This window comes from Dreissena polymorpha, chromosome 9, assembly GCF_020536995.1.
Source record: "Dreissena polymorpha isolate Duluth1 chromosome 9, UMN_Dpol_1.0, whole genome shotgun sequence".
Lineage (NCBI taxonomy): Eukaryota > Metazoa > Mollusca > Bivalvia > Myida > Dreissenidae > Dreissena > Dreissena polymorpha.
In genome coordinates, this window is record NC_068363.1 from 70,036,090 (window position 1) to 70,050,377 (window position 14,288).

Here is a 14,288-nt window from a genome sequence, read left to right on the forward strand (position 1 = left end):
TTAAATAAATTGTCACAATTCCCATAGAACGACTGTCGCTTTTTTCTCCGATATAATCTATTCTATTCGGAAATGGTCTTTACTTTTCGGTTGTGATTTGTCTCTGGGGATTGCTGCTAATCTGGTAATAATGTCGAAAAAAGTATGTCTATGAACTTAATATTTTCTTCATAATATCCTGTATTATCGTTTTTACGCTGAATGCTACATCGTGTCTTTGTAAAGGGGCCTTTTCTCGTGTTGGTAAATTGACAAAATTTAAAAAAATGTTTCCGATTCGCAAATTTTCGTTGTAGTTATGATATTTGCGAGATAACAGTAATACTGAAAATTTACCATGCTCTAAAATATCCATTACTGCATTTTTTGACGATTTAAAAACCTGAAAATTAAAAAGCGTTGCAACTCATGCACCGCATCATACTAGCGATACGCTTGTTTAACCTTGGAATACAGCATCTGAAGACTATGTATTTTCAATGTCAGTTGTCTTCATTCGACTGATCCTGATCGTACGCTGATAAAGAAACAACCCATAATAATTATAACAAAGACAAAGTAAAATTTAATTTCATAAAACTAATATAATAATAAGTTGTTTAAAAAGCGTTTAGGGTTTTAAATTTTGAAACAACGATTTACTTTTTACGATGAGTATCTTTAGAAGCACCTTTAGGAAATGACGTTGGTTTGTCATTCGTCGTCTGTCGCAACACTCCGATGGAGCGCTGTACATGAGACTGAGAATCACAAATACACTGCTTCTGTGTGCTTCGCCTTTGTAGACTATACACATTGTAATTTTGCGATTATGAAAAAGATCACAACTTCTTCTGTGTACTAGTACGACGATGACCACAAATTATTGCGGAGAATAACATGAACAATGAAACATTCAGGTATTATAACTTCTGCTTGGCCTTCCTGCACTTAAAAGTTATGTTCAAATTTTGGAATTTCGTGAGCAGAGTGCAGCTATGAGTACACAATTCACGTTGGATCTGGATATATAGCCTAAACGGTTCACAACATATTTGCATTTGTAAATATGTATTGTGCATACATGTATATACTATTCGTCCAAATACTGGCATAAATGCAGTATAAACAGGCTTTCATTTCCACAACAGCGGCTTCCGTTAAACAAAGTGTGTGACAGATTGCTTTCTTCCACAAAACACACACCCACAAGACACACAAGACCTAATGTTAAATAATCGAATCAAATGTTGCGCCTTTTTTTCCGAACGATGAGGCTATAAGCTCTCGCGTCAGCTAATTTAATACTTAAATTGATTTTCTCTCTGGACTCAGATGAAAAATCTGAAGTCTGCTCACAAGTCAGCCTATCCATCAAATTTTCATTTCCTCAGTGTTCAGTGGTACTTAAAGTGTCTGATCTCTGAAGGAATATCCTTACACAATAAATGGTGTTCAAAAAGTGAAATGACGATGACAGTCCTTGATTTAAGATTGGGTATGGTGGTGATCGTGCAAGAAGCATCCGTAGGCGGTGTCAAACAGGTGGTTTCATATGAATAGCATCACTTTGAATGACCCACAGGCAGCAGTATCATAAATTTGCCCCCCCCCCCGGGACCCTACCCCCGCCCCCTCCCCCCGAGCGTACCCCAGGGGTTCCAGAGTGTTAAATGTACACCTATTGTGTATGGTTTGACTTTTCAACAACGAATATTGACAAAAATACACAGTTTGAAAAAATAACCCTCGTATATGTATTATATATATACACAAGGTATGAAACGCACTATATGCCAATAGCTGAAAGATTGTGGAACACTGGACGTGACCTTTTTCATCGAATACACACATGTTCCCATGCAGTTACCGACAAAATGCAACTGGATTCGTTAACAGACAGTAAAAGCAACGTGATTACACAACTTACCGATCTCCTGCTCGGCTAATAACTTTAATATTCAATTAAATTTGACTTTCTCGCTATATGTCACTCGGTGTTTCATCTACACATGTACACCATTTAATTTTATAACGCGTCATCTGGTTGGTTGTTCTCATCGTGTTGGCCAATGATTTGGCGTTTTAGAACCGAGCATTCGATCAACAAAATATGACAGCAAAACACAGACATGTAGCGAGAAAGTCGAATGACTTAAATTGAATATTAAAGTTATTAACCGGGAAGAAGATCGGTTAGTAGTGTAATCTCGTTGCTTTTACTGTGTTTCAACGAATCCAGTTGCATTTTGTCGGCAACTGCATGGGAACATGTGTGTTTTCGATGAAAAAGGTCACGTCCAGTGTTCCACAATCTTTCAGCTATGGGCATATAGTGCGTTTCATACCTTGTGTATATATAATACATATACGAGGGTTGTTTTTTCAAACTGTGTATTTTAGTCAATATTATTCAATGTTGAAAAGTCAAACCATACACAATAGGTGTACATTTAACAATCTGGAACCCCTGGGGTAAGCTCGGGGGGGGGGGGGTAGGGTCCCGGTAGGGGGGGGGGGTGCAAATTAATGATACTGCTGCCTGTGACTTTACCAATCTTAATGAGACTTTAGAAAAGGCAAGCTTGCATAGAGACTAAACTTGTGGTTTTATTTGGGCGTATCGAGTAAAGGACAATGTCACTGTTACTAAATAGAAAAACCAGGTCTGCTTAATATCTTTAGTTAAGATGGAGATTTACAGTGAATTTTGTGTGTATTAAGCTAACATCAAATCAAAGTTAAAAAAACTCGCCTAGTATCGGATAATAAACATAACGTACATGTGAATCGCCATAAACGTAAATAAATACGGGATTCAACCCACACATCATTCCTAACGCATCTGGACGGTCTGCATCATATTGTGTTGTCCATGCGTCAAGGAGTTCTTACCCTAACGCAAACATTCTGTAGATATATAGACAATATAGAAATAAAATATACATTCAGTGAGGTATAACATTAGTGCCAATATTATTTTATTGTTGCAATTATCATTATAACCACCATATTCTTACTATACAATATCAGTAAATCTTAGTTCAGATGCAATTCTACTGACACGAACTTCAACTTTGATCATAACCACAATCCGTCTTCTTTGTTTAATGCTAACTTAGTGCTGCTATGTGGAAAACGCCTCAACATGTTGTTGTCGATAGTTAGTCAATATGTTTAATTTATTATTCGCCTAAGTTGAAGTTGTCCAATTACGCACAGGAAAATCGCTGTTTTTAGATGAATTACGATGCACGTAAAAATCAGAAACAAAAATCCACGTTTTTTAGCTCGAGTATTTGAATTGTCTTTATAAATTAAATTGACATTCCCTGTGTATTTCAAGAGAATGGGTTTCCCGCCTGATTATCAATAAGCTGAACTCAATGTTATAGTAGTGCTTTTCGGTGACATTGAAATAAAGGCGACACAGAAAAGCATTCTATTAGCATTTAACTTACCACAGAAAAGAGAGTATTGGTCCGCAGGAAAATCAGTTAAATTAATTGTCACTATTCTCATAGAACGACCATAAATGTGGACGTAGATGCTTTCGTCGCGTAATTTGTTTTCCGATATGAAGTGATTCAATTCAGAAGCGGTCTTTAATTTACGGTTCTGTTTTGTTTCTGGGAATGTTCAATGTATTGCCACAAACGTTGAAACGTGTATTTCGATGAAACACAGATTTAATTAATGATACCTAGTATTATCGGTTGTATCGAACGATGCCTGATTTCGTTATCGGACGAACACTAGAGGTTACCAGACCACTTTGAATTTACAACCGCACTCGTCTCGACTATTAAGCATTAATCCGTATATTTGTATATCTCGAAAGTATTTATGAGGTTCCAAATAATTGTAACGATTTAAAAACAATTCGTGTGTATTTTTTTAATTGTTCATTACTCATGTTTACATTTAATTCATTTTGATATTTTAATTCGTTTGTTAATACTTCTTATTTAGTCCTATTTTAGTCGCATTTCCGTTTACAACATATATTATATTGTATTAGCAAAACCGCTTCATATTGACTGTAAATTAATTATCATTAATTATTTAGTCTTAAATGAAAATGCAGACTGGCAACTGGCAATTGATTGAGCAACTAACTTTTACATATATTAATTTGCTTTGAAAGAAACTGGGTCAGCGATAAGAACACTTTTTGTTAATGGAAAATTATAAATTGTTTATGTTGCCAGTTTTAAAGAAGTGATTGTATGTGAATGTTCATAGATGGTGTGCGTTTTATTTTTGTGGGTTCGATTTTTTATATCATGCATTCGAGAATACCGATTCTTTTATCCATATGCGATATAGTTACTTAGGCCATACGGATGGAAAATCGTAAATTATACACCACGTACGAAACAATGTCGTAATAAGACCTGGAATGAGGGCAATGCAAATAGCAAATTAAAATTGTTTATACTTATAAATACGCAAACAATAACGTTCGCCTTTATGTAATTTAGTTCTTGCCATAATACTACATTTTTATAAATTTTGGCGTCGAGTCGCTGACTTTTGCCTGTTATATCGCACCATGGCACAATATCGGTTCATTTAGGGCGACAGAACATCACACAGCAGTAAATAAATGGTCTTTCTCAAGAAGTACGTGCCTATCAAATACGTTGCCTTCCCTAGCAATTAACAGCACGTAACGCCTAAACTGCCAACTTTCTATACGGATATAAAAAGTTTAAAGATGATATTATAAATCACAGTTTGGTAGGTATCTCTCAGCACATTCCCCTCCCCCTCCCAATGGATAGTGTAGGTTTCCCAACACAAGTAATGTATCGACAACTGTCAGGGCCATACATAATGTATTCCAATCTAAACAAAGAGGAACTTCAGGTTCACAAACAGCAGAAAAAATGTATTATCGTAAATAAAACATTCTACATAATCACTTAAACTCTTTGCATAAATAGTATAAAAACTGCTCTTAAATCTTTTTGATGAAGATTTTTGTACGACTGATGTATGGTCGTGAATGTGATGTTTCCGTCCATTTATCAATTATCGGGTTGATGAATACAAATCAGACACATGTCAAACCTCTTCAGTATTTATGCGGAGCACATTAAGTGTTTATAGATTAATACATTCAAACGATAGCATGTCAATGCATGATTACAGGCTATGTTTGTTGTACCTTTCACACGACTATTTTAATCAATCGATTTCAGCAACACAAGTGAGAGTAGATTTTATAATGCTTGATTTAATTGAACGTTGACTTTGTATTGAGGCGATTTAATTTATTAAATTGGATAGATATATGAACGTTGTTTCATATTAAAACATGAATGAATTGTATTAAAAACAAAGGTATTTGTTTGAAAAACAAAAACAAACACAAGTTAACTAAATTTTGTCCCTTTGCAACAAACAGATGAGCGTTTAACTCCAAAGGATGTCACCGAAGGAACGCACTTTACTCTCAACCAGACTTTGGTTTGATTTTTGTTGTTAATAATCATAATTAAAGAAAAGTAGTTTGCAGTGATACGTAATAATTCCCCCAAACATATGCCTTTTATCCATCACCACTAGTATCACCATCGTCGTATGATACACGATATATCAATCATCATAAGTATACGGGTATTAATCTCATGTTTCAAATATTCAGTCACCAGACATGAGTATTGCTGATATTATCATATTAAGGCCGATGTTTATCGACCGATGATTGCAATATTGGCAATCTGTCGATCAGAAACATGCATGCAGTTGATAATGCCGATGTCAATTACGACGGTGCAGATGCTGGCGTTAACAATCTGATATCACGATGGTGACTTTGATGACGATAATACTACTGATCATAATGATAATAATGATGATAATGTTGTCGAAATTGGACAACGACGATGGTGATGATGGTGACTATAATAACGGTAATGTAAGTGTCGAAATAAGGATGTACTAGGCACAAGTAACCGTACGTTTCGTTGCACTTTATATATTAAGTACTTGAACGCACTGTTGGGGTTAACCAAAAAGCGAGTTCGCTTTGGTTCTGAGGACCAAAATTGTGTCTTTACCAAAGGGCATTATGTTTGCACAATATTAAAAAAACTGCGGTTCCGTCAGTGTTATGATAATTGTATATGTTTTGGCGTGTTTAGTTAACCTTGGTGAAATAAAACAACTGCAGGGGCGGTAACATCAAATAATGTTAATTACATAGAATTCAAGAAAACGTATATTAAATTCGCAAGTTTAAAAGATTAAACAAAAATCATCATACGCTACATTTTTCACTGTCAAAACATTCCATAATTAATTAAATTAGTGCGCGCAGAAAATGAAATTTAATTACGCAAATTATCAATGTATCTTTATCGTTAATTCCTCCAACACAAAGCGATTTGCTAATAATTTCTAATTTGCAAATCAATGTTGCGTCAAGATAAAATGCTCGTATTGTCCGCATTTTTTCTCTTTAAATACAATTGATTTTCTCCCTATATAATAGACTGCGTATATATATTTTTTATAGGTAGGTGTCAAATTCGATTTATACGCCATCTAAGGCACACGAGGACAACATATTTTCAAAAGAAATAAGCAAAATAAAAACAAAGCAAAATGCACATATACACACGCACGCTCGCCCGCACACACCCACTCAAACACCCACCCCTCCATCCCACACAAAACACACACTGTCATAGGCACTCACTCACAAGTAAACAAAACATACATAAACGTACATGAACACAAAATAATCGTAATCATGCAAAAAAAACCAGAGAAGTCCATTATGAGTGAGAGAAAAATCGAAACATTCCTTACATATTTATAATAATCTTATAATTCCTTAAAGGAACTTATTCGGAAGCGATCAACATATAGTAACCGATCAGTAAGCCCTGTCGAAACCAGATATATGATTTATTCGGTTATACGAACAAAGATGATGTCTGCAATAACGTAGCAACATTGATATAAAACATAACGATACACATATAGTATAAACATATTTATAGGTCGCCATGGCGTAATGGATATGGTGTCCGCCTAGCGACCGGTAGGTAACGTGTGGGGATCTCACGGGTATAAACATATTGTTAAAGAAAACTTAAGTATTCTTCCTCCTCTTCACATTCTTTCCGTCCCCAAAACTTAATGTTATATTACTCCTTGATGATAACAGCGATCAGGATCACGTGACTATTTGGGGTTCACAATTGAATGTTAATGGATGTGTACACACCGGTATGTGGTGCTGTTCTTCAAATAACTTTATTAAACAATTGTTCTTAAGAATTTCAATTAGTGCATACTATACAGTTTAATGCTGTTAATGAAAATGTGAAATACATCAGAATTTCTTCACTTAAAAGCCTGTCTTCTTGGCCAATTATTCGATGTCTAACGCATTCATGTGCACGTTTATGCTGAGTGAAATTTTGCCACCGATTTCAGACGTTCCCCATGATTTATTCTTAAATCTTTAGGTATCGGCACAAACTGCAAGAAAATTGTCTTTTATGAACTAAAGGGTTTGCTAATGTATATTAATAACTTGAGATATTTGCAAAAATAAAGTTCTTAACGGTGTGCTTACATTATGTGAAGCCCGTGTGTAAAAACCCTATGAACCCCATTGATCATGCACACTGATAATATGAGGTCGAAAATATAAATATTAAATAAGGCTCAAATGATTTGTTTTATTATGAAGCAACATTTATCAATATAAACATGTCGATACTAATAACTCGGTAATAACACGAGCACGTTTAACTATGATATGAATTATGTCTTTGTGATCAACACTTATATCCGATTCACCATGTTCTATGTACAAACGTCGTTTAGTTGTTGGAACAATTTGTCTTTACTCAGGTAAATGGCGACGTCACACAACATGCTGTTTTCAGAAACACATGTGGTGAACGAAATTAACGCACTACATTTATTGTTTCCAAAAGGACGCATTGTTAAGATAGATTGCAGAGTGCAGTTTACCAGTTCTTCCAAACAGCAGTGGTCAGAATGGCCTGAAATGATGAAAGAAGTTAATAAGAGAGAAATAAATGTATTTTTCATTGAACAAAATCACGTAACTCCATATCGTTTGTTGTCACGCCGTTTACTAACGTTTTGTCGATATATGACGTATATTCTAAAGCTCCATGTGTTGAACACGTGCCGCCGTAGCATTGCAACGACAAGCTTGTTCAACATAGGAATACAGCTTTTGAAGACTATGTATTTTCATTGCTAGTTGTCTTCTGTCGACGGATCGTATGTTGCTAACGAAGCAACTGTAATAATTCTAAAACAGACATCAATTTGTAATTTTAACATACTTACGTAAATACTTAGTTAATTAAACTCACGTGAATATGAAATTGTTTCGGAAAGTGTGTAGGTCATTTAATTTCGATACAATTATCTGATGGTTTTGGATAAGTATATTACCTGAATGTCATGGCACATGTTTGTTGGGTCTTTTATCGTCTGTCGCAACACTCCGATGGAACACTCTAAAATGAGACTGAGTATCACAAACACGACTGCTTTTCTGTCCTTCTCCTGTGAAATCCATACAATATTGCACATGTATCGATTATGAGAAGGAATACTACCTCTATTGCTTACTAGTGCGATATTACTGCTACTGCGTACTAGTGCGATACTACTTCTACTGCTTACTAGTGCGATACTACTTCTACTGCTTACTAGTGCAATACTCCTTCTACTGCTTACCAGTGCGGTACTTCTTCTACTGCTTACTAGTGCAATACTCCTTCTACTGCTTACCAGTGCGGTACTTCTTCTACTGCTTACTAGTGCAATACTCCTTCTACTGCTTACCAGTGCGGTACTTCTTCTACTGCTTACTAGTGCAGTACTAATTATACTGCTTACTAGTACAATATTACTTCTACTGCTTACTAGAGCGATACAACTTCTACTGCGTACTAGTGCGATACTACTTCTACTGCTTACTAGTGCGATACTACTTCTACTGCCTACTAGTGCGATACTACTTCTACTGCTTTCTAGTGCGATACTACTTCTACTGATTACTAGTGCGATACTACTTCACCTGCTTACTAGTGTGATACTCCTTCTACTGCCTACTAGTGCGATACTACATCTACTGCTTACTAGTGCGATACTACCTCTACTGCTTACTAGTGCGATACTACTTCTACTGCTTACTAGTGCGATACAACTTCTACTGCTTACTAGTGCGATACAACTTCTACTGCTTACTAGTGCGATACTACTTCTACTGCTTACTAGTGCGATACTACTTCTACTGCCTACTAGAGCGATACTACTTCTACTGCTTACCAGTGCGATACTACTTCTACTGCCTACTAGAGTGATACTACTTCTACTGCTTACTAGTGCGATACTACTTATACTGCTTACTAGTGCGATACTACTTCTACTGTTCACTGGTGCGATACTACATCTACTGCTTACTAGTGCGATACAACTGCTACTGCGTACTAGTGCGATACTACATCTACTGCTTACTAGTGCGATACTACTTCTACTGCTTACTAGTGCGATACTACTTCTACTGCCTACTAGTGCGATACAATTTCTACTGCGTACTAGTGCGATACTACTTCTACTGCTTACTAGTGCGATACTACTTATACTGCTTTCTAGTGCGATACTACTTCTACTGCTTACTAGTGCGATACTACTTCTACTGCTTACTAGTGCGATACTACTTCTACTGCTTACTAGTGCGATACTACTTCTACTGCTTACTAGTGCGATACTACTTCTACTGCTTACTAGTGCGATACTACTTCTACTGCTTACTAGTGCGATACTACTTCTACTGCTTACTAGTGCGATACTACTTCTACTGCTTACTAGTGCGATACTACTTATACTGTTCACTAGTGCGATACTACTTATACTGTTCACAAGTGCGATACTACTTATACTGCTAACTAGTGCGATACTACTTCTACTGCTTACTAGTGCGATACTACTTCTACTGCTTACTAGTGCGATACTACTTCTACTGCTTACTAGTGCGATACTACTTCTACTGCTTACTAGTGCGATACTACTTATACTGTTCACTAGTGCGATACTACTTATACTGTTCACTAGTGCGATACTACTTCTACTGCTTACTAGTGCGATACTACTTCTACTGCTTACCAGTGCGATACTACTTCTACTGCGTACTAGTGCGATACTACTTCTACTGCTTACTAGTGCGATACTAACTCTACTGCTTACTAGTGCGATATTACTTATACTGCTTTCTAGTGCGATACTACTTCTACTACTAACTAGTGCGATACTTCTACTGCCTACTAGTGCGATACTACTTCTACTGCCTACTAGTGCGATATTACTTCTACTGCTTACTTGTGCGATATCTACTTCTACTGCCTACTAGTGCGATACTACTTCTACTGCCTACTAGTGCGATACTACTTCTACTGCTTACCAGTGCGATACTACTTATACTGCTTACTAGTGTGATACTACTTCTACTGCCTACTAGTGCGATACTACTTCTACTGCTTACTAGTGCGATACTACTTATACTGCTTACCAGTGCGATACAACTTATACGGCTTACTAGTGCGATACAACGTCTACTGTTTACTAGTGCGATACTACTTCTACTGCTTAATAGTGCGATACTTTTTCTACTGTTTTCTAGTGCGATACTACTTATACGGCTTACTAGTGCGATACAACTTCTACTGTTTACTAGTGTGATACTACTTCTACTGCCTACTAGTGCGATATTACTTCTACTGCTTACTTGTGCGATATCTACTTCTACTGCCTACTAGTGCGATACTACTTCTACTGCCTACTAGTGCGATACTACTTCTACTGCTTACCAGTGCGATACTACTTATACTGCTTACTAGTGTGATACTACTTCTACTGCCTACTAGTGCGATACTACTTCTACTGCTTACTAGTGCGATACTACTTATACTGCTTACCAGTGCGATACTACTTATACGGCTTACTAGTGCGATACAACTTCTACTGTTTACTAGTGCGATACTACTTCTACTGCTTAATAGTGCGATACTATTTCTACTGTTTTCTAGTGCGATACTACTTCTACTGCCTACTAGTGCGATACTACTTCTACTGCTTACTAGTGCGATACTTCTACTGTTTACTAGTGCGATACTACTTATAATGCTTACTAGAGCGATACTACCTCTACTGCCTACTAGTGCGATACTACTTATACTGTTCACTAGTGCAATACTACTTATACTGTTCACTAGTGCGATACTACTTCTACTGTTCACTAGTGCGATACTACTTCTACTGTTCACTAGTGCGATACTACTTCTACTGTTTACTAGTGCGATACTACTTCTACTGTTCACTAGTGCGATACTTCTTCTACTGTTTACTAGTGCGATACTACATCTACTGCTTACTAGTGCGGTACTACATCTACTGCTTACTAGTGCGATACTACTTCTACTGCTTACTAGTGCGATACTACATCTACTGCTTACTAGTGCGATACAACTGCTACTGCCTACTAGTGCGATACTACTTCTACTGCTTACTTGTGCGATACTACTTCTACTGCTTACTAGTGTGATACTACTTCTACTGCTTACTAGTGTGATACTACTTCTACTGCTTACTAGTGCGATACTACATCTACTGCTTACTAGTGCGATACAACTGCTACTGCCTACTAGTGCGATACTACTTCTACTGCTTACTAGTGCGATACTACTTCTACTGTTTACTAGTGCGATACTACATCTACTGCTTACTAGTGCGATACAACTTCTACTGCCTACTAGTGCGATACTACTTCTACTGCTTACTAGTGCGATACTACTTCTACTGTTCACTAGTGCGATACTACTTCTACTGTTTACTAGTGCGATACTACATCTACTGCTTACTAGTGCGATACTACATCTACTGCTTACTAGTGCGATACTTCTTCTACTGCTTACTAGTGCGATACTACTTCTACTGCTTACTAGTTCGATACTACTTCTACTGCTTACTAGTGCGATACTACTTCACCTGCTTACTAGTGCGATACAACTTCTACTGCTTACTAGTGCGATACTACTTCTACTGCTTACTAGTTCGATACTACTTCTACTGCTTACTAGTTCGATACTACTTCTACTGCTTACTAGTGCGATACTACTTCGACTGCTTACTAGTGCGAAACTACTTATACTGTTTACCAGTGCGATACTACTTCTACTGCTTACTAGTGCGATACTACTTCTACTGCTTACTAGTGCGATACTTCCTCTACTGCTTACTAGTGCGATACTATACTACATCTACTGCTTACTAGTGCGATACTACTTCTACTGTTTACTAGTGCGATACTACATCTACTGCTTACCAGTGTGATACTACTTCTACTGCTTACCAGTGCGATACTACTTCTACTGCTTTCTAGTGCGATACTACTTCTACTGCTTACTAGTGCGATACTACTTCTACTGCTTACTAGTGCGATACTACTTCACCTGCTTACTAGTGCGATACTACTTATACTGTTCACTGGTGCGATACTACGTCTACTGTTTACTAGTGCGATACTACTTCTACTGCTTACCAGTGCGAAACTATATATACTGCTTACTAGTGCGATACTACTTATACTGCTTACTAGTGCGATACTACTTCTACTGCTTACTAGTGCGATACTACTTCTACTGCTTACCAGTGCGATACTACTTATACTGCTTACTAGTGCGATACTACTTCTACTGTTTACTAGTGCGATACTACTTATACTGCTTACTAATGCGATACTACTTATACTGCTTACTAGTGCGATACTACTTTTACTGCTTACTAGTGCGATACTTCTTCTACTGCTTACCAGTGCGATTCTACTTCTACTGTTTTCTAGTGCGATACTACTTCTACTGTTTTCTAGTGCGATACTACTTCTTCTGTTTACCAGTGCGATACTTCTTCTACTGCTTACTAGTGTGATACTTCTTCTACTGCTTACTAGTGCGATACTACTTCTACTGCTTACTAGTGCGATACTACCTCTACTGCCTACTAGTGCGATACTACTTATACTGTTCACTAGTGCGATACTACTTCTACTGCTTACTAGAGTACCATTTTGTTCTAATCTGTCTTGTATATGACAATTTCAGAAATACTGTTATACCTGATGTTAATAAAAGAAGACCAATTATATTAACTTTGTTTTACAATTATAGAATGAAACTAGATAATGTACATTGATACTTCAAGCAAATTGTGTATTATAGCCCATAAACTTAGAGCTGATAATGTATTGATTTGTAACAGAACATATTATTTTTCCCAAATTAAGCATGTGTTTGTAATATCTAACTGGAATTACGTTTTCAATCAAATACCGATTTTAAACAGTGTCTTATATTTGTTAATACAGAACGAGCATTCTCATACATCATACGTTGTCACGAAAATCTAAAATTTATTTTAAAAGGCGTTAATTTTCAATTTTATGTTATTATTGTCAAATGTTTTTGTCTGTGTTTTTGTGTAATTATTTTTGCGTATGTGTATTGATTGATTATTTTTTTCGATCTTTGTTTTGTTCTGTTCTATTTCATAGCACAATATTTATTTATAATACCATTTGATTTGCCTTCCTTCACTTGATAGTGATGTTCAAATTTAGGTATTTCGTAAGGAGAATGTAGCTGTGAGTACGCCATCTGCTTTGGATCTGGAAATTTAACTTCGACCCTGTAAAATATATTTGTTAAATATGCATGTGATTGAAACTCCGAAGTTTCCAGCAATAGATGTACACTGCGACACAACATACAAATATGGGTTTTCCATGCATTCAGCAATAGTATTCCTTAATTGCATTGCGTGTAAGTGCATAATTTACGAATCGTCGGAACGATTCCAATATCCTCGAGCAGTTAATTTTATGCATTGTATTTCTCTCCTGAGATACAACTAAACTAACACTGAGAGAACCACATCTTGTGAAGGTATGCGTTTTATTGAACAAAATGTTTTTCTACAAACAAAAAGGATAATTGTTCATATCTAAATCAGCTTCTGTCTAAACCAGTGGTGAAATCAGAATGTCAATTAACGTAGTTGCAACCTAATGGCAAAGAAATCGTCTGTGATCTTGTATCAAGAAAGCCAACGTTAAATAAGACTTGAAAGCTACAAAATCAAACAAATTAATTTTCCATACGTTGGTTTTTGTTTATGATAGGGAGCTTGTTCAGGAGGCCGCAATCCAATCAGAGCGGTGGTTGGCACATGTGTACACATTAGTAACA

General features: G+C 36.5%; 1 protein-coding gene and 1 long non-coding RNA gene across 2 annotated transcripts in view; one reads left to right on the forward strand and one right to left on the reverse strand.

The window, feature by feature from the left end:
• LOC127844536 (transmembrane protein 241-like) overlaps positions 1 to 14,288 on the forward strand; it is a 231,399-nt gene that overhangs the window by 42,368 nt on the left and 174,743 nt on the right. The gene's annotated exons all lie outside the window — the stretch shown is intronic.
• On the reverse strand, positions 7,668 to 8,657 carry LOC127844538 (uncharacterized). The gene is made up of 2 exons (XR_008032796.1): positions 8,437 to 8,657; positions 7,668 to 8,012 (listed from the first exon to the last, which is right to left on the reverse strand). It is a non-coding gene; the product is annotated as an uncharacterized LOC127844538 (long non-coding RNA).